Source organism: Coregonus clupeaformis, unplaced genomic scaffold (genome assembly GCF_020615455.1).
Source record: "Coregonus clupeaformis isolate EN_2021a unplaced genomic scaffold, ASM2061545v1 scaf0028, whole genome shotgun sequence".
In the NCBI taxonomy this organism is placed as follows: Eukaryota; Metazoa; Chordata; class Actinopteri; order Salmoniformes; family Salmonidae; genus Coregonus; species Coregonus clupeaformis.
Window position 1 is genome coordinate 735,343 of NW_025533483.1, and position 20,429 is coordinate 755,771.

Below are 20,429 nucleotides of genomic sequence, written 5' to 3' on the forward strand. Positions count from 1 at the left end.
GCTGGAGAACAGAGGGTCAGGAACATAGAGCTGGAGAACAGAGGATCAGGAACAGGAACATAGAGCTGGAGAACAGAGGATCAGGAACAGGAACATAGAGCTGGAGAACAGAGGATCAGGAACAGGAACATAGAGCTGGAGAACAGAGGATCAGGAACAGGAACATAGAGCTGGAGAACAGAGGATCAGGAACAGGAACATAGAGCTGGAGAACAGAGGATCAGGATCAGGAACATAGAGCTGGAGAACAGAGGATCATAGAGCTGGAGAACAGAGGATCAGGAACAGGAACATAGAGCTGGAGAACAGAGGATCAGGAACAGGAACATAGAGCTGGAGAACAGAGGATCAGGAACAGGAACATAGAGCTGGAGAACAGAGGATCAGGAACAGGAACATAGAGCTGGAGAACAGAGGATCAGGATCAGGAACATAGAGCTGGAGAACAGAGGATCAGGAACAGGAACATAGAGCTGGAGAACAGAGGATCAGGAACAGGAACATAGAGCTGGAGAACAGAGGATCAGGAACAGGAACATAGAGCTGGAGAACAGAGGGTCAGGATCAGGAACATAGAGCTGGAGAACAGAGGATCAGGAACAGGAACATAGAGCTGGAGAACAGAGGATCAGGAACAGGAACATAGAGCTGGAGAACAGAGGATCAGGAACAGGAACATAGAGCTGGAGAACAGAGGATCAGGAACAGGAACATAGAGCTGGAGAACAGAGGATCAGGATCAGGAACATAGAGCTGGAGAACAGAGGATCAGGAACAGGAACATAGAGCTGGAGAACAGAGGATCAGGAACAGGAACATAGAGCTGGAGAACAGAGGATCAGGAACATAGAGCTGGAGAACAGAGGATCAGGAACATAGAGCTGGAGAACAGAGGATCAGGAACAGGAACATAGAGCTGGAGAACAGAGGATCAGGAACAGGAACATAGAGCTGGAGAACAGAGGATCAGGAACAGGAACATAGAGCTGGAGAACAGAGGATCAGGAACAGGAACATAGAGCTGGAGAACAGAGGATCAGGATCAGGAACATAGAGCTGGAGAACAGAGGATCAGGAACAGGAACATAGAGCTGGAGAACAGAGGATCAGGAACAGGAACATAGAGCTGGAGAACAGAGGATCAGGAACAGGAACATAGAGCTGGAGAACAGAGGATCAGGATCAGGAACATAGAGCTGGAGAACAGAGGATCAGGAACATAGAGCTGGAGAACAGAGGATCAGGAACATAGAGCTGGAGAACAGAGGATCAGGATCAGGAACATAGAGCTGGAGAACAGAGGATCAGGAACAGGAACATAGAGCTGGAGAACAGAGGATCAGGAACAGGAACATAGAGCTGGAGAACAGAGGATCAGGAACTTAGAGCTGGAGAACAGAGGATCAGGAACAGGAACATAGAGCTGGAGAACAGAGGATCAGGAACAGGAACATAGAGCTGGAGAACAGAGGATCAGGAACATAGAGCTGGAGAACAGAGGATCAGGAACATAGAGCTGGAGAACAGAGGATCAGGAACAGGAACCTAGAGTTGGAGAACAGAGGATCAGGAACATAGAGCTGGAGAACAGAGGATCAGGAACATAGAGCTGGAGAACAGAGGATCAGGATCAGGAACATAGAGCTGGAGAACAGAGGATCATAGAGCTGGAGAACAGAGGATCAGGAACAGGAACATAGAGCTGGAGAACAGAGGATCAGGAACAGGAACATAGAGCTGGAGAACAGAGGATCAGGAACAGGAACATAGAGCTGGAGAACAGAGGATCAGGAACAGGAACATAGAGCTGGAGAACAGAGGATCAGGATCAGGAACATAGAGCTGGAGAACAGAGGATCAGGAACAGGAACATAGAGCTGGAGAACAGAGGATCAGGAACAGGAACATAGAGCTGGAGAACAGAGGATCAGGAACAGGAACATAGAGCTGGAGAACAGAGGATCAGGATCAGGAACATAGAGCTGGAGAACAGAGGATCAGGAACATAGAGCTGGAGAACAGAGGATCAGGAACATAGAGCTGGAGAACAGAGGATCAGGAACAGGAACATAGAGCTGGAGAACAGAGGATCAGGATCAGGAACATAGAGCTGGAGAACAGAGGATCAGGAACAGGAACATAGAGCTGGAGAACAGAGGATCAGGAACAGGAACATAGAGCTGGAGAACAGAGGATCAGGAACAGGAACATAGAGCTGGAGAACAGAGGATCAGGATCAGGAACATAGAGCTGGAGAACAGAGGATCAGGAACAGGAACATAGAGCTGGAGAACAGAGGATCAGGAACAGGAACATAGAGCTGGAGAACAGAGGATCAGGAACAGGAACATAGAGCTGGAGAACAGAGGATCAGGATCAGGAACATAGAGCTGGAGAACATAGGATCAGGAACATAGAGCTGGAGAACAGAGGATCAGGAACATAGAGCTGGAGAACAGAGGATCAGGATCAGGAACATAGAGCTGGAGAACAGAGGATCAGGAACAGGAACATAGAGCTGGAGAACAGAGGATCAGGAACAGGAACATAGAGCTGGAGAACAGAGGATCAGGAACATAGAGCTGGAGAACAGAGGATCAGGAACAGGAACATAGAGCTGGAGAACAGAGGATCAGGAACAGGAACATAGAGCTGGAGAACAGAGGATCAGGAACATAGAGCTGGAGAACAGAGGATCAGGAACATAGAGCTGGAGAACAGAGGGTCAGGAACAGGAACATAGAGCTGGAGAACAGAGGATCAGGAACATAGAGCTGGAGAACAGAGGATCAGGAACATAGAGCTGGAGAACAGAGGATCAGGATCAGGAACATAGAGCTGGAGAACAGAGGATCATAGAGCTGGAGAACAGAGGATCAGGAACAGGAACATAGAGCTGGAGAACAGAGGATCAGGAACAGGAACATAGAGCTGGAGAACAGAGGATCAGGAACAGGAACATAGAGCTGGAGAACAGAGGATCAGGATCAGGAACAGGAACATAGAGCTGGAGAACAGAGGATCAGGAACAGGAACATAGAGCTGGAGAACAGAGGATCAGGAACATAGAGCTGGAGAACAGAGGATCAGGATCAGGAACATACAGGAAGCTGGAACAGGGATGCAGAAGAGCAGAGACACTGCGTGTGTCTGAAATGGCACCCTATCCCCTATCCCCTATCTAGTGGACTACTTTTGACCAGGGTCCAATGGGTCCAAGTCACTACTGATGGTCCCTGGTCAAAAGTAGTGCACTAGATAGGGGATAGGGGATAGGGTGCCATTTGGTACTCAGAGATCACAGGAAGGGAGGAGTCCTGAAAATGATTCTCTACAGACAGACACTCCACAAGATAAGAGGGAGTGCTACATCAAATGCTACTTAAGAAAACCTTAAAGCTTTCTAGACTTCCTGTGATGATGTGTGGAGTCATGTAAATTTATGTGTAGACAGTTGCTAGTTTGTCTGTGTTCCACTAGTATATACACCCTGATGTCATACTAGGGAAATTGTTTCCATATCTAGGGCTGACAGTGAGGACTAGTTAAGAGCAGAATCAACAACCTCTGCATCATCAAGACAGTTGCTTTGTGAGAAAGGTGTTAAAGTTTACAGTTAGCCGTTGATACGTAAATGTCAGCCCAAGTGAGAGCAGGTCCTCCGGAGCCACGGCCCAGTGAGACACGGGTGCCGGCCCGCGTAGATGGAAACAGAAAAGTCTGAGCCCTTTGGGTAAAACACCGGGGAAAATCATGGTTGGAAATGCACCAAGATAGATAGATAGTGCATCTCTGAGCTACACTCCTGGACTGTTTCTAGAACTGTGGGGAGGGTGAGTGGTGGAAAGCCTGGTCCTGTTATAATATAGTGACAATACAGTACAGAGACTTCTACGTGACTGATACAGCAACACATAATGAGGCCCAAACGGCACCCTATTCCCTATATAGTGCACTACTTTAGACCAGAGAATGGCACCCTATTCCCTATATAGTACACTACTTTAGACCAGAGAATGGCACCCTATTCCCTATATAGTGCACTACTTTAGACCAGAGAATGGCACCCTATTCCCTATATAGTGCACTACTTTAGACCAGAGAATGGCACCCTATTCCCTATATAGTACACTACTTTAGACCAGAGAATGGCACCCTATTCCCTATATAGTGCACTACTTTAGACCAGAGAATGGCACCTATTCTCTACATAGTGCACTACTTTAGACCAGAGAATGGCACCCTATTCCCTATATAGTGCACTACTTTAGACCAGAGAATGGCACCCTATTCCCTTATAGTGCACTACTTTAGACCAGAGAATGGAACCCTATTCCCTATATAGTGCACTACTTTAGACCAGAGAATGGCACCTATTCCCTATATAGTGCACTACTTTAGACCAGAGAATGGCACCCTATTCCCATATAGGCACTACTTTAGACCAGAGAATGGCACCTATTCCCTATATAGTGCACTACTTTGGACCAGAGAATGGCACCCTATTCCCTATATAGTGCACTACTTTAGACCAGAGAATGGCACCCTATTCCTATATAGTGCACTACTTTAGACCAGAGAATGGCACCATATTCCCTATATAGTGCACTACTTTAGACCAGAGAATGGCACCCTATTCCTATGTAGTGCACTACTTTAGACCAGAGAATGGCACCATATTCCCTATATAGTGCACTACTTTAGACCAGAGAATGGCACCCTATTCCCTATATAGTGCACTACTTTAGACCAGAGAATGGCACCTATTCCCTATATAGTGCACTACTTTAGACCAGAGAATGGCACCCTATTCCCTATATAGTGCACTACTTTAGACCAGAGAATGGCACCTATTCCCTATATAGTGCACTACTTTAGACCAGAGAATGGCACCCTATTCCCTATATAGTGCACTACTTTAGACCAGAGAATGGCACCCTATTCCCCATATAGTGCACTACTTTAGACCAGAGAATGGCACCCTATTCCCATGTAGTGCACTACTTTAGACCAGAGAATGGCACCCTATTCCCTATATAGTGCACTACTTTAGACCAGAGAATGGCACCCTATTCCCTATATAGTGCACTACATTAGACCAGAGAACGGCACCCTATTCCCTATATAGTGCACTACTTTAGACCAGAGAATGGCACCCTATTCCCTATATAGTCCACTACTTTAGACCAGAGAATGGCACCCTATTCCCTATATAGTGCACTACATTAGACCAGAGAACGGCACCCTATCACCTATATAGTGCACTACATTAGACCAGAGAACGGCACCCTATCACCTATATAGTGCACTACTTTAGACCAGAGAATGGCACCCTATCACCTATATAGTTCACTACCAAGGGTGACAGGTGGCAGGTGTGTATGGTACAGTACAGAGACATGTTCTATGTGTATGAATCTAGCAGTACTATAGATGATTAACAGAACTAGAGAAGACTAATGCTATGTCTGGCTAGCAGGCCAGACTAATCTAGGTCTGCGTCCCAAAACGGCCCTGGTCAATAGTAGTGCACTATATAGGGAATAGGGTGCCATTCTCTGGTCTAATGTAGTGCACTATATAGGGAATAGGGTGTCATAGGACTCTGGTCTAAAGTAGTGCACTATATAGGGAATAGGGTGCCATTCTCTGGTCTAAAGTAGTGCACTATATAGGGAATAGGGTTCCATTCTCTGGTCTAAAGTAGTGCACTATATAGGGAATAGGGTGCCATTCTCTGGTCTAAAGTAGTGCACTATATAGGGAATAGGGTGTCATAGGACTCTGGTCTAAAGTAGTGCACTATATAGGGAATAGGGTGCCATTCTCTGGTCTAAAGTAGTGCACTATATAGGGAATAGGGTGCCATTCTCTGGTCTAAAGTAGTGCACTATATAGGGAATAGGGTTCCATTCTCTGGTCTAAAGTAGTGCACTATATAGGGAATAGGGTGTCATAGGACTCTGGTCTAAAGTAGTGCACTATATAGGGAATAGGGTGCCATTCTCTGGTCTAAAGTAGTGCACTATATAGGGAATAGGGTTCCATTCTCTGGTCCAAAGTAGTGCACTATATAGGAATAGGGTGCCATTCTCTGGTCTAAAGTAGTGCACTATATAGGGAATAGGGTGTCATAGGACTCTGGTCTAAAGTAGTGCACTATATAGGGAATAGGGTGCCATTCTCTGGTCTAAAGTAGTGCACTATATAGGGAATAGGGTGCCATTCTCTGGTCTAAAGTAGTGCACTATATAGGGAATAGGGTTCCATTCTCTGGTCTAAAGTAGTGCACTATATAGGAATAGGTGCCATTCTCTGGTCTAAAGTAGTGCACTATATAGGGAATAGGTGCCATTCTCTGGTCTAAAGTAGTGCACTATATAGGGAATAGGGTGCCATTCTCTGGTCTAAAGTAGTGCACTATATAGGGAATAGGGTGCCATTCTCTGGTCTAAAGTAGTGCACTACATAGGAATAGGGTGTCATTCTCTGGTCTAAAGTAGTGCACTATATAGGGAATAGGGTGCCATTCTCTGGTCTAAAGTAGTGCACTATGTAGGGAATAGGGTGCCATTCTCTGGTCTAAAGTAGTGCACTATAGGGAATAGGGTGCCATTCTCTGGTCTAAAGTAGTGCACTATATAGGGAATAGGGTGCCATTCTCTGGTCTAAAGTAGTGCACTATATAGGGAATAGGTGCCATTCTCTGGTCTAAAGTAGTGCACTATATAGGGAATAGGGTGCCATTCTCTGGTCTAAAGTAGTGCACTATATAGGGAATAGGGTGCCATTCTCTGGTCTAAAGTAGTGCACTATATAGGAATAGGGTGCCATTCTCTGGTCTAAAGTAGTGCACTATATAGGGAATAGGGTGCCATTCTCTGGTCTAAAGTAGTGCACTATATAGGGAATAGGGTGCCATTCTCTGGTCTAAAGTAGTGTACTATATAGGGAATAGGGTGCCATTCTCTGGTCTAAAGTAGTGGACTATATAGGGAATAGGGTGCCATTCTCTGGTCTAAAGTAGTGCACTATATAGGGAATAGGGTGCCATTCTCTGGTCTAAAGTAGTGCACTATATAGGGAATAGGGTGCCATTCTCTGGTCTAAAGTAGTGCACTATATAGGGAATAGGGTGCCATTCTCTGGTCTAAAGTAGTGCACTCTATAGGGAATAGGGTGTCATTCTCTGGTCTAAAGTAGTGCACTATATAGGGAATAGGGTGCCATTCTCTGGTCTAAAGTAGTGCACTATATAGGGAATAGGGTGCCATTCTCTGGTCTAAAGTAGTGCACTATATAGGGAATAGGGTGCCATTCTCTGGTCTAAAGTAGTGCACTATATAGGGAATAGGGTGCCATTCTCTGGTCTAAAGTAGTGCACTATATAGGGAATAGGGTGCCATTCTCTGGTCTAAAGTAGTGGACTATATAGGGAATAGGGTGCCATTCTCTGGTCTAAAGTAGTGCACTATATAGGGAATAGGGTGCCATTTGGGACGCAGGCCAAGTCAATACAGAGTTCTCTGTTCATGTTACAGGTGGACTTCAGATCATAGAGATGAAGTGCCTGCCGAACAGATCACACGTTGCATTCTTCACTGAGACGTGACGCATTTAACAGAGTGATTAGATTATACAGTAGAGAACTGAGACCCAGGCTGTCATTGATCAGAGTGATTAGATTATACAGTAGAGAACGGAGACCGAGGCTGTCATTGTGTTCACATGCTGTCATTGATCAGCCCCATCAGCCAGCCAGTCTGTCAGAAATCCTTCAGTCAACAATGTTGTAATGTTGTACAGATGTCAGAAGGCTATCTTGGCTGGTTTTGCTGGTAAATACTTTAGTTCATACTGAACAAAAATGTAAATGCAAAATGTAAAGTGTTGGTCTCATGTTTCATGAGCTGTAATAAAAGATCCCAGAAGATTTCCATATGCACAAAAAGCTTATTTCTCTCAAATTCCGTGCACAAATTAGTTTATATCTCTGTTAGTGAGCATTTCTCCTTTGCCAAGATAATCCATCCACCTGACAGGTGTGGCATATCAAGAAGCTGATTAAACAGCATGATCATTACACAGGTGCACCTTGTGCTGGGGACAATAAAAGGCCACTCTAAAATGTGCAGTTTTGTCACACAACACAATGCCAAAGATGTCTAAAGTTGAAGGAGCGTTGTCTACCAGAGCTGTTGCCAGATAATTAAATAATTCTCTACCATAAGCCGCCTCCAACGTCGTTTAAGAGAATTTGGCAGTACGTCCAACCGGCCTCACAACCGCAGACCACGTGTAACCACGCCAGCCCAGGACCTCCCCAGACCACGTGTAACCACGCCAGCCCAGGACCTCCACATCCGGCTTCTTCACCTGCGGTATCGTCTGAGACCAGCCACCCGGACAGCTGATGAAACTGAGGAGTACTTCTCTCTGTAATAAAGCCCTTTTGTGGGGAAAAACTCATTCTGATTGGCTGGGCCTGGCTCCCCAGTGGGTGGGCCTGGCTGGCAAGTGGGTGGACCTATGCCCTCAAAGGCCCACCCATGGCTGCACCCCGGCCCAGTCATGTGAAATCCAGAGATTAGGCCCTAATGAATTTATTTAGATTAGGCCCTATTTTCCTTATATGAACTGTAACTCAGTAAAATCTTTGAAATTGTTGCATGTTTATATTTTAGTTCAGTATAGTTTTATTACAGATATTTTTCCAATATTTTTCTAGTGTGATGCACACGGTGGTTACTGGCTCCGCTCAGACACTCTCCTCCTCCTAGCCAGGAGCTCCCACTGTCCTCTCCTCCTCCTAGCCAGGAGCTCCCACTGTCCTCTCCTCCTCCTAGCCAGGAGCTCCCACTGTCCTCTCCTCCTCCTAGCCAGGAGCCCCCACTGTCCTCTCCTCCTCCTAGCCAGGACACCCACTGTCCTCTCCTCTCCTCCTAGCCAGGAGCCCCCACTGTCCTCTCTCCTCCTCCTAGCCAGGAGCTCCCACTGTCCTCTCCTCCTCCTAGCCAGGAGCTCCCACTGTCCTCTCCTCCTCCTAGCCAGGAGCTCCCACTTTCCTCTCCTCCTCCTAGCCAGGAGCCCCCACTGTCCTCTCCTCCTCCTAGCCAGGACACCCACTGTCCTCTCCTCTCCTCCTAGCCAGGAGCCCCCACTGTCCTCTCCTCCTCCTAGCCAGGACACCCACTGTCCTCTCCTCTCCTCCTAGCCAGGAGCCCCCGCTGTCCTCTCCTCCTCCTCCTCCTCCTCTTAGCTAGGACCCCCGCTGTCCTCTCCTCCTAGCCAGGAGCCCCGCTGTCCTCTCCTCCTAGCCAGGAGCCCCCACTATCCTCTCCTCCTCCTCCTCCTAGCCAGGAGCCCCCACTGTTCTCTCCTCCTAGCCAGGACACCCGCTGTCCTCTCCTCCTAGCCAGGAGCCCCGCTGTCCTCTCCTCCTAGCCAGGACACCCGCTGTCCTCTCCTCCTAGCCAGGAGCCCCCGCTGTCCTCTCCTCCTAGCCAGGACATCTGCTGTCCTCTCCTCCTAGCCAGGAGCCCCGCTGTCCTCTCCTCTCCTCCTAGCCAGGAGCCCCCACTGTCCTCTCCTCCTCCTAGCCAGGAGCTCCCACTGTCCTCTCCTCCTCCTAGCCAGGAGCTCCCACTGTCCTCTCCTCCTCCTAGCCAGGAGCTCCCACTTTCCTCTCCTCCTCCTAGCCAGGAGCCCCCACTGTCCTCTCCTCCTCCTAGCCAGGACACCCACTGTCCTCTCCTCTCCTCCTAGCCAGGAGCCCCCACTGTCCTCTCCTCCTCCTAGCCAGGAGACCCACTGTCCTCTCCTCTCCTCCTAGCCAGGAGCCCCCGCTGTCCTCTCCTCCTCCTCCTCTTAGCTAGGACACCCGCTGTCCTCTCCTCCTAGCCAGGACCCCCGCTGTCCTCTCCTCCTAGCCAGGAGCCCCCACTGTCCTCTCCTCCTCCTAGCCAGGACACCCACTGTCCTCTCCTCTCCTCCTAGCCAGGAGCCCCCGCTGTCCTCTCCTCCTCCTCCTCCTCCTCTTAGCTAGGACACCCGCTGTCCTCTCCTCCTAGCCAGGACCCCCGCTGTCCTCTCCTCCTAGCCAGGACCCCCGCTGTCCTCTCCTCCTAGCCAGGAGCCCCCACTGTTCTCTCCTCCTAGCCAGGACACCCGCTGTCCTCTACTCCTAGCCAGGAGCCCCGCTGTCCTCTCCTCCTAGCCAGGACACCCGCTGTCCTCTCCTCCTAGCCAGGAGCCCCCGCTGTCCTCTCCTCCTCCTCCTAGCCAGGAGCCCCCACTGTCCTCTCCTCCTAGCCAGGACACCCGCTGTCCTCTCCTCTTAGCCAGGACACCCGCTGTCCTTTCCTCCTCCTCCTCCTCCTCCTCCTCCTCCTCCTCCCTCCTCCTCCTCCTCCTCCTCCTCCTCCTAGCCAGGATCCCCCACTGTCCTCTCCTCCTAGCCAGGAGCCACCACTGTCCTCTCCTCCTAGCCAGGAGCCCCCGCTGTCCTCTCCTCCTCCTCCTCCTAGCCAGGAGCCCCCACTGTCCTCTCCTCCTAGCCAGGACACCCGCTGTCCTCTCCTCCTAGCCAGGACATCCGCTGTCCTCTCCTCCTAGCCAGGAGCCCCCGCTGTCCTCTCCTCCTCCTCCTAGCCAGGAGCCCCCCCTGTCCTCTCCTCCTCCTCCTCCTCCTCCTCCTAGCCAGGAGCCCCTACTGTCCTCTCCTCCTAGCCAGGAGCCCCGCTGTCCTCTCCTCCTAGCCAGGAGCCCCCGCTGTCCTCTCCTCCTATCCAGGTGCCCCCACTGTCCTCTCCTCCTAGCCAGGACACCCGCTGTCTTCTCCTCCTAGCCAGGACACCCGCTGTCCTCTCCTCCTAGCCAGGAGCCCCCGCTGTCCTCTCCTCCTAGCCAGGAGCCCCCACTGTCCTCTCCTCCTCCTCCTAGCCAGGAGCCCCCCCTGTCCTCTCCTCCTCCTCCTCCTCCTAGCCAGGAGCCCCTACTGTCCTCTCCTCCTAGCCAGGAGCCCCGCTGTCCTCTCCTCCTAGCCAGGAGCCCCCGCTGTCCTCTCCTCCTATCCAGGTGCCCCCACTGTCCTCTCCTCCTAGCCAGGACACCCGCTGTCTTCTCCTCCTAGCCAGGACACCCGCTGTCCTCTCCTCCTAGCCAGGAGCCCCCGCTGTCCTCTCCTCCTAGCCAGGAGCCCCCACTGTCCTCTCCTCCTAGCCAGGAGCCCCCACTGTCCTCTCCTCCTAGCCAGGACACCCGCTGTCCTCTCCTCTTAGCCAGGACACCCGCTGTCCTCTCCTCCTCCTTCTCTCCTCTTCTCTACAGAAAGCCTTCACTGTAACATACACTACATGACAACAGTATGTGGACACCTGCTAGTCCAATATCTCATTCCAAAATCATGGGCATTACTATGGAGTTTGTCCCCCCTTTGCTGCTATAACAGCCTCCACTCTTCTGAGAAGGCTTTCCACTAGATGTTGGAACATTGCTGCGGGGACTTGCTTCTATTCAGCCACAAGAGCATTAGTGAGGTCTGGCACTGATGTTGGGTGATTAGGCCTGGCTCGCAGTCGGCGTTCCAATTCATCCCAAAGGTGTTCGATGGGGTTGAGGTCAGGGCTCTGTGCAGGGCAGTCAAGGACCTCGCTTTGTGCACGGGGGCATTGTCATGCTGAAACAGGAAAGGGCCTTCCCCAAACTGTTGCCACACATTTGGAAGCACATAATCGTCTAGAATGTCATTGTATGCTGTAGCATTAAGATTTCCCTTCACTGGAACTAAGGGGCCTAGCCTGAACCATGAAAAACAGCCCCATACCATTATTCCCCCTCCACCAAACAGTTGGCACTATGCATTGGGGCAGGTAGCGTTCTCCTGTCCACATGTCAGAGTCATTACAGCATGTCAGAGTCATTACCACATGTCAGAGTCATTACCGCATGTCAGAGTCATTACCACATGTCAGAGGCATTACAGCATGTCAGAGTCATTACCGCATGTCAGAGTCATTACAGCATGTCAGAGTCATTGTCAGAGTCATTACCGCATGTCAGAGTCATTACCGCATGTCAGAGGCATTACAGCATGTCAGAGTCATTACCGCATGTCAGAGTCATTACCACATGTCAGAGGCATTACCGCATGTCAGAGGCATTACCACATGTCAGAGGCATTACCGCATGTCAAAGGCATTACCGCATGTCAGAGTCATTACGGCATGTCAGTCATTACTGCATGTCAGAGTCATTACGGCATGTCAGTCATTACGGCATGTCAGAGTCATTACGGCATGTCAGAGTCATTACCGCATGTCAGAGTCATTACCGCATGTCAGAGTCATTACCGCATGTCAGAGTCATTACCGCATGTCAGAGTCATTACCACATGTCAGAGTCATTACCACATGTCAGAGGCATTACCGCATGTCAGAGTCATTACCGCATGTCAGAGTCATTACCACATGTCAGAGTCATTACCGTATGTCAGAGTCATCACCACATGTCAGAGTCATTACCGCATGTCAGAGTCATTACCACATGTCAGAGTCATTACCACATGTCAGAGTCATTACAGCATGTCAGAGTCATTACCGCATGTCAGAGTCATTACAGCATGTCAGAGTCATTACGGCATGTCAGAGTCATTACTGCATGTCAAAGGCATTACTGCATGTCAGAGGCATTACTGCATGTCAGTCATTACCGCATGTCAGTCATTACCGCATGTCAAAGGCATTACCGCATGTCAGTCATTACCGCATGTCAGAGTCATTACCGCATGTCAAAGGCATTACCGCATGTCAGTCATTACCGCATGTCAGAGTCATTACAGCATGTCAGAGTCATTACCGCATGTCAGAGTCATTACCACATGTCAAAGGCATTACCGCATGTCAGTCATTACCGCATGTCAGAGTCATTACAGCATGTCAGAGTCATTACAGCATGTCAGAGTCATTACTGCATGTCAGAGTCATTACTGCATGTCAGAGTCATTACGGCATGTCAGAGTCATTACCGCATGTCAAAGGCATTACCGCATGTCAGTCATTACCGCATGTCAGAGTCATTACAGCATGTCAGAGTCATTACAGCATGTCAGAGTCATTACTGCATGTCAGAGTCATTACCGCATGTCAGAGTCATTACCGCATGTCAGAGTCATTACAGCATGTCAGAGTCATTACTGCATGTCAGAGTCATTACTGCATGTCAGAGTCATTACGGCATGTCAGAGTCATTACCGCATGTCAGAGTCATTACCGCATGTCAGAGTCATTACCGCATGTCAGAGGCATTACCACATGTCAGAGTCATTACCGCATGTCAGAGGCATTACAGCATGTCAGAGTCATTACTGCATGTCAGAGTCATTACTGCATGTCAGAGTCATTACGGCATGTCAGAGTCATTACCGCATGTCAGAGGCATTACCACATGTCAGAGTCATTACCGCATGTCAAAGGCATTACCGCATGTCAGTCATTACCGCATGTCAGAGTCATTACCGCATGTCAGAGGCATTACAGCATGTCAGAGTCATTACTGCATGTCAGAGTCATTACTGCATGTCAGAGTCATTACGGCATGTCAGAGTCATTACCGCATGTCAGAGGCATTACCACATGTCAGAGTCATTACCGCATGTCAAAGGCATTACCGCATGTCAGTCATTACAGCATGTCAGAGTCATTACAGCATGTCAGAGTCATTACAGCATGTCAGAGTCATTACTGCATGTCAGAGTCATTACTGCATGTCAGAGTCATTACGGCATGTCAGAGTCATTACCGCATGTCATTACATGTCTCGCTTCCGCATTGTCTCCGTGCTGCTCTGCTGTTTGTTGCTACTTGGCTACCTAACAAACTATTCACGTTTTACTTTTAATAAACGTTTAATCAATCTCTGTGTTCAACAAATTTACCAACTTTTTAGTTTTGTCCTCACTCATCTTTTTTCGTTAAACTTTTTCACCCCGGACGTTTATCCCGAGACAGAAGAGTCAGAAGAGTCTTTTTCCTGTGCGTTTTAGCTGCCAACTTTACGTTATTTTCCTTTTTTCCATCGCAACTTTTTTCCCTTATTCAACTTTTTCACTCCGGACGCTTTATCTGGACATGGTTCATCAACATCTTCAACAGCCGAAGCTAAGTAGTAACATTAACATGATGTCTTCTAATTGCAGTCGCTGTACTCATAATATACAGGAGAATTCTCGCCTTACGGCGAGAATAGCTGTGCTACAAGCCCAGCTTCAGACGCAATCGTTAGGGCAAGGGTAATATCAGTGTAGGAAAGGAAGAAACAGCGTCTGTGCCACCAGTAAGTACAGACAGTAATGTTAGTATAAATCCCCCGCACAGTCCCCGCAGCCGGACAACTTTCTCATGGCTTCTGGAGGGAAATACTGTTGGAATGCTCAACCGGTGTCGCTCATTCAGCCGACAGAAACCTTCAACCGGTTTTCCCCATTATGTAGCGAGTCGGAGTCTGAGTCTGAGTCTTCTCTAGTCTCTACTCCTCCCGTTACGGGGTCTGAGACTCCGAAGGCTCCCACCATTAGCTCTGACAAATTGAAAACCCTAGTCATTGGCGACTCCATTACCCGCAGTATTAGACTTAAAACGAATCACCCAGCGATCATACACTGTTTACCAGGGGGCAGGGCTACCGACGTTAAGGCTAATCTAAAGATGGTGCTGGCTAAAGCTAAAACTGGCGAGTGTAGAGAGTATAGAGATATTGTTATCCACGCGGCACCAACGATGTTAGGATGAAACAGTCAGAGGTCACCAAGTGCAACATAGCTTCAGCGTGTAAATCAGCTAGAAAGATGTGTCGGCATCGAGTAATTGTCTCTGGCCCCCTCCCAGTTAGGGGAAGTGACGAGCTCTACAGCAGAGTCTCAGCACTCAATCGCTGGTTGAAAACTGTTTTCTGCCCCTCCCAAAAGATAACATTTGTGGATAATTGGCCCTCTTTCTGGGACTCACCCACAAACAGGATCAAGCCTGACCTGCTGAGGAGTGACGGACTCCATCCTAACTGGAGGGGTGCTCTCCTCTTATCTACCAACATAGATAGGGCTCTAACTCCTCTAGCCCCACAGTGAAATAGGGTGCAGGCCAGGCAGCAGGCTGTTAGCCAACCTGCCAGCTTAGTGGAGTCTGCCAATAGCATAGTCAGTGTAGTCAGCTCAGCCATACCCATTGAGACTGTGTCTGTGCCTCGACCTAGGTTGGGCAAAACTAAACATGGTGGTGTTCACCCTAGCAATCTTATTAGGATAAAGACCTCCTCCATTCCTGCCATTATTGAAAGAGATCGTGATACCTCACATCTCAAAATAGGGTTACTTAATGTTAGATCCCTCACTTCAAAGGCAGTCATAGTCAATGAACTAATCACTGATCATAATCTTGATGTGATTGGCCTGACTGAAACATGGCTTAAGCCTGATGAATTTGCTGTGTTAAATGAGGCCTCACCTCCTGGTTACACTAGTGACCATATTCCCCGTGCATCCCGCAAAGGCGGAGGTGTTGCTAACATTTACGATAGCAAATTTCAATTTACAAAAAAATAATGACGTTTTCATCTTTCGAGCTTCTAGTCATGAAATCTATGCAGCCTACTCAATCACTTTTTATAGCTACTGTTTACAGGCCTCCTGGGCCATATACAGCGTTCCTCTCTGAGTTTCCTGAATTCCTATCAGACCTTGTAGTCATAGCAGATCATATTCTAATTTTTGGTGATTTTAATATTCACATGGAGAAGTCCACAGACCCACTCCAAAAGTCTTTCGGAGCCATTATCGACTCAGTGGGTTTTGTCCAACATGTCTCTGGACCTACTCACTGCCACAGTCATACTCTGGACCTAGTTTTGTCCCATGGAATAAATGTTGTAGATCTTAATGTTTTTCCACAAAATCCTGGACTATCGGACCACCATTTTATTACGTTTGCAATCGCAACAAATAATCTGCTCAGACCCCAACCAAGGAGCATCAAAAGTCGTGCTATAAATTCTCAGACAACACAAAAATTCATTGATGCCCTTCCAGACTCCTTCTGCCTACCCAAGGACGTCAGAGGACAAAAATCAGTTAACCACTTAACTGAGGAACTCAATTTAACCTTGCGCAATACCCTAGATGCAGTTGCACCCCTAAAAACGAAAAACATTTGTCATAAGAAACTAGCTCCCTGGTATACAGAAAATACCCGAGCTTTGAAGCAAGCTTCCAGGAAATTGGAACGGAAATGGCGCCACACCAAACTGGAAGTCTTCCGACTAGCTTGGAAAGACAGTACCGTGCAGTACCGAAGAGCCCTCACTGCTGCTCGATCATCCTACTTTTCCAAATTAATCGAGGAAAATAAGAACAATCCAAAATTTCTTTTTGATACTGTTGCAAAGCTAACTAAAAAGCAGCATTCCCAAGAGAGGATGGTTTTCACTTCAGCAGTGATAAATTCATGAACTTCTTTGAGGAAAAGATCATGACCATTAGAAAGCAAATTACGGACTCCTCTTTGAATCTGCGTATTCCTCCAGGGCTTAGCTGTCCTGGATCTGCACATCTGCGAGGGCCTGGGATCGGGAGAGACACTTAAGTGTTTTAGTACTATATCTCTTGACACAATGATGAAAATAATCATGGCCTCTAAACCTTCAAGCTGCATACTGGATCCTATTCCTACTAAACTGCTGAAGGAGCTGCTTCCTGTGCTTGGCCCTCCTATGTTGAACATAATAAACAGCTCTCTATCCACCGGATGTGTACCAAACTCACTAAAAGTGGCAGTGATAAAGCCTCTCTTGAAAAAGCCAAACCTTGACCCGGAAAATATAAAAAACTATCGGCCTATATCGAATCTTCCATTCCTCTCAAAAATTTTAGAAAAAGCTGTTGCGCAGCAACTCACTGCCTTTCTGAAGACAAACAATGTATACGAAATGCTTCAGTCTGGTTTTAGACCCCATCATAGCACTGAGACTGCACTTGTGAAGGTGGTAAATGACCTTTAATGGCGTCAGACCGAGGCTCTGCATCTGTCCTCGTGCTACTAGACCTTAGTGCTGCCTTTGACACCATCGATCACCACATTCTTTTGGAGAGACTGGAAACCCAAATTGGTCTACACGGACAAGTTCTGGCCTGGTTTAGATCCTACCTGTCGGAAAGATATCAGTTTGTCTCTGTGAATGGTCTGTCCTCCGACAAATCAACTGTACATTTCGGTGTTCCTCAAGGTTCCGTTTAGGACCACTATTGTTTTCACTATATATTTTACCTCTTGGGGATGTTATTCGAAAACATAATGTTAACTTTCACTGCTATGCGGATGACACACAGCTGTACATTTCAATGAAGCATGGTGAAGCCCCAAAATTGCCCTCGCTAGAAGCCTGTGTTTCAGACATAAGGAAGTGGATGGCTGAAAACTTTTTACTTTTAAACTCGGACAAAACAGAGATGCTTGTACTAGGTCCCAAGAAACAAAGAGATCTTCTGTTAAATCTGAAAATTCATCTTGATGGTTGTAAAGTCGTCTCAAATAAAACTGTGAAGGACCTAGGCGTTACTCTTGACCCTGATCTCTCTTTTGACGAACATATCAAGACTGTTTCAAGGACAGCTTTTTCCATCTACGTAACATTGCAAAAATCAGAAATTTTCTGTCCAAAAATGATGCAGAAAAATTAATCCATGCATTTGTTACTTCTAGATTAGACTACTGCAATGCTCTATTTTCCGGCTACCCGGATAAAGCACTAAATAAACTTCAGTTAGTGCTAAATACGGCTGCTAGAATCCTGACTAGAACCAAGAAATTTGATCATATTACTCCAGTGCTAGCTTCCCTACACTGGCTTCCTGTTAAGGCAAGGGCTGATTTCAAGGTTTTACTGTTAACCTATAAAGCGTTACATGGGCTTGCTCCTACCTATCTTTCCGAGTTGGTCCTGCCGTACATACCAATACGTACGCTACGGTCACAAGACGCAGGCCTCCTAATTGTCCCTAGAATTTCTAAGCAAACAGCAGGAGGCAGGGCTTTCTCCTATAGATCTCCATTTTTATGGAACAGTCTGCCTACCCATGTGAGAGACGCAGACTCGGTCTCAACCTTTAAGTCTTTACTGAAGACTTATCTCTTCAGTAGGTCATATGATTGAGTGTAGTCTGGCCCAGGAGTGTGAAGGTGAACGGAAAGGCTGGAGCAACGAACAGCCCTTGCTGTCTCTGCCGGGCCGGTTCCCCTCTCCACTGGGGTTCTCTGCCTCTAACCCTGTTGCAGGGGCTGAGTCACTGGCTTGCTGGTGCTCTTTCATGCCGTCCCTGGGAGGGGTGCGTCACTTGAGTGGGTTGAGTTACTGACGTGATCTTCCTGTCTGGGTTGGCGCCCCCCCTTGGTTTGTGCTGTGGTGGAGACCTCTGTGGGCTATACTCGGCCTTGTCTCAGGATTGTAAGTTGGTGGTTGGGGATATCCCTCTAGTGGTGCGGGGGCTGTGCTTTGGCGGAGTGGGTGGGGTTATATCCTTCCTGTTTGGCCCTGTCCGGGGTTTCTTCGGATGGGGCCACAGTGTCTCCGGACCGCTCCTGTCTCAGCCTCCAGTATTTATGCTGCAGTAGTTTATGTGTCGGGGGCTGGGGTTAGTTGGTTATACCTGGAGTACTTCTCCTGTCTTATCCAGTGTCCTGTGTGAATTTAAGTATGCTCTCTCTAATTCTCTCGTTCTCTCTTTCTCTCTGAGAACCTGAGCCCCTAGGACCATACGTCAGGACTACCGGGCATGATGACACCTTGCTGTCCCCAGTCCGCCTGGCCTTGCTGCTATTCCAGTTTCAACTGTTCTGCCTGCGGCTACGAAACCCCTACCTGTCCCAGACCTGCTGTTTTCAACTCTAAATGATCGGCTATGAAAAGCCAACTGAGAGACCTGAGCCCTAGGACCATACGTCGGGACTACCGGCCGTGGTGACTCCTTGCTGTCCCCAGTCCGCCTGGCCTTGCTGCTATTCCAGTTTAAACTGTTCTGCCTGCGGTTATGGAACCCCTACCTGTCCCAGACCTGCTGTTTTAAACTCTAATGATCGGCTATGAAAAGCCAACTGAGATTTATTCCTGATTATTATTTGACCATGCTTGTCACTTATGAACATTTTTGAACATCTTGGCATGGTTCTGTTATAATCTCCACCCGGCACAGCCAGAAGAGGACTGGCCACCCCTCATAGCCTGGTTCCTCTCTAGGTTTCTTCCTAGGTTTTGCCTTTCTAGGGAGTTTTTCCTAGCCACCGTGCTTCTACACCTGCATTACTAGCTGTTTGGGGTTTTAGGCTGGGTTTCTGTACAGCACTTCGAGATATTAGCTGATGTAAGAAGGGCTATATAAAATAAAATTGATTGATGTCAGAGTCATTACCGCATGTCAGAGTCATTACAGCATGTCAGAGTCATTACTGCATGTCAGAGTCATTACTGCATGTCAGAGTCATTACGGCATGTCAGAGTCATTACCGCATGTCAGAGTCATTACCGCATGTCAGAGGCATTACCACATGTCAGAGTCATTACCGCATGTCAGAGGCATTACAGCATGTCAGAGTCATTACTGCATGTCAGAGTCATTACTGCATGTCAGAGTCATTACGGCATGTCAGAGTCATTACCGCATGTCAGAGGCATTACCACATGTCAGAGTCATTACCGCATGTCAAAGGCATTACCGCATGTCAGTCATTACCGCATGTCAGAGTCATTACCGCATGTCAGAGGCATTACAGCATGTCAGAGTCATTACTGCATGTCAGAGTCATTACTGCATGTCAGAGTCATTACGGCATGTCAGAGTCATTACCGCATGTCAGAGGCATTACCACATGTCAGAGTCATTACCGCATGTCAAAGGCATTACCGCATGTCAGTCATTACCGCATGTCAGAGTCATTACAGCATGTCAGAGTCATTACAGCATGTCAGAGTCATTACTGCATGTCAGAGTCATTACAGCATGTCAGAGTCATTACAGCATGTCAGAGTCATTACAGCATGTCAGAGTCATTACAGCATGTCAGAGTCATTACCACATGTCAGAGTCATTACAGCATGTCAGAGTCATTACAGCATGTCAGAGTCATTACTGCATGTCAGAGTCATTACAGCATGTCAGAGTCATTACTGCATGTCAGAGTCATTACCGCATGTCAGAGGCATTACCACATGTCAGAGTCATTACCGCATGTCAAAGGCATTACCGCATGTCAGTCATTACCGCATGTCAGAGTCATTACCGCATGTCAGAGGCATTACAGCATGTCAGAGTCATTACTGCATGTCAGAGTCATTACTGCATGTCAGAGTCATTACTGCATGTCAGAGTCATTACTGCATGTCAGAGTCAT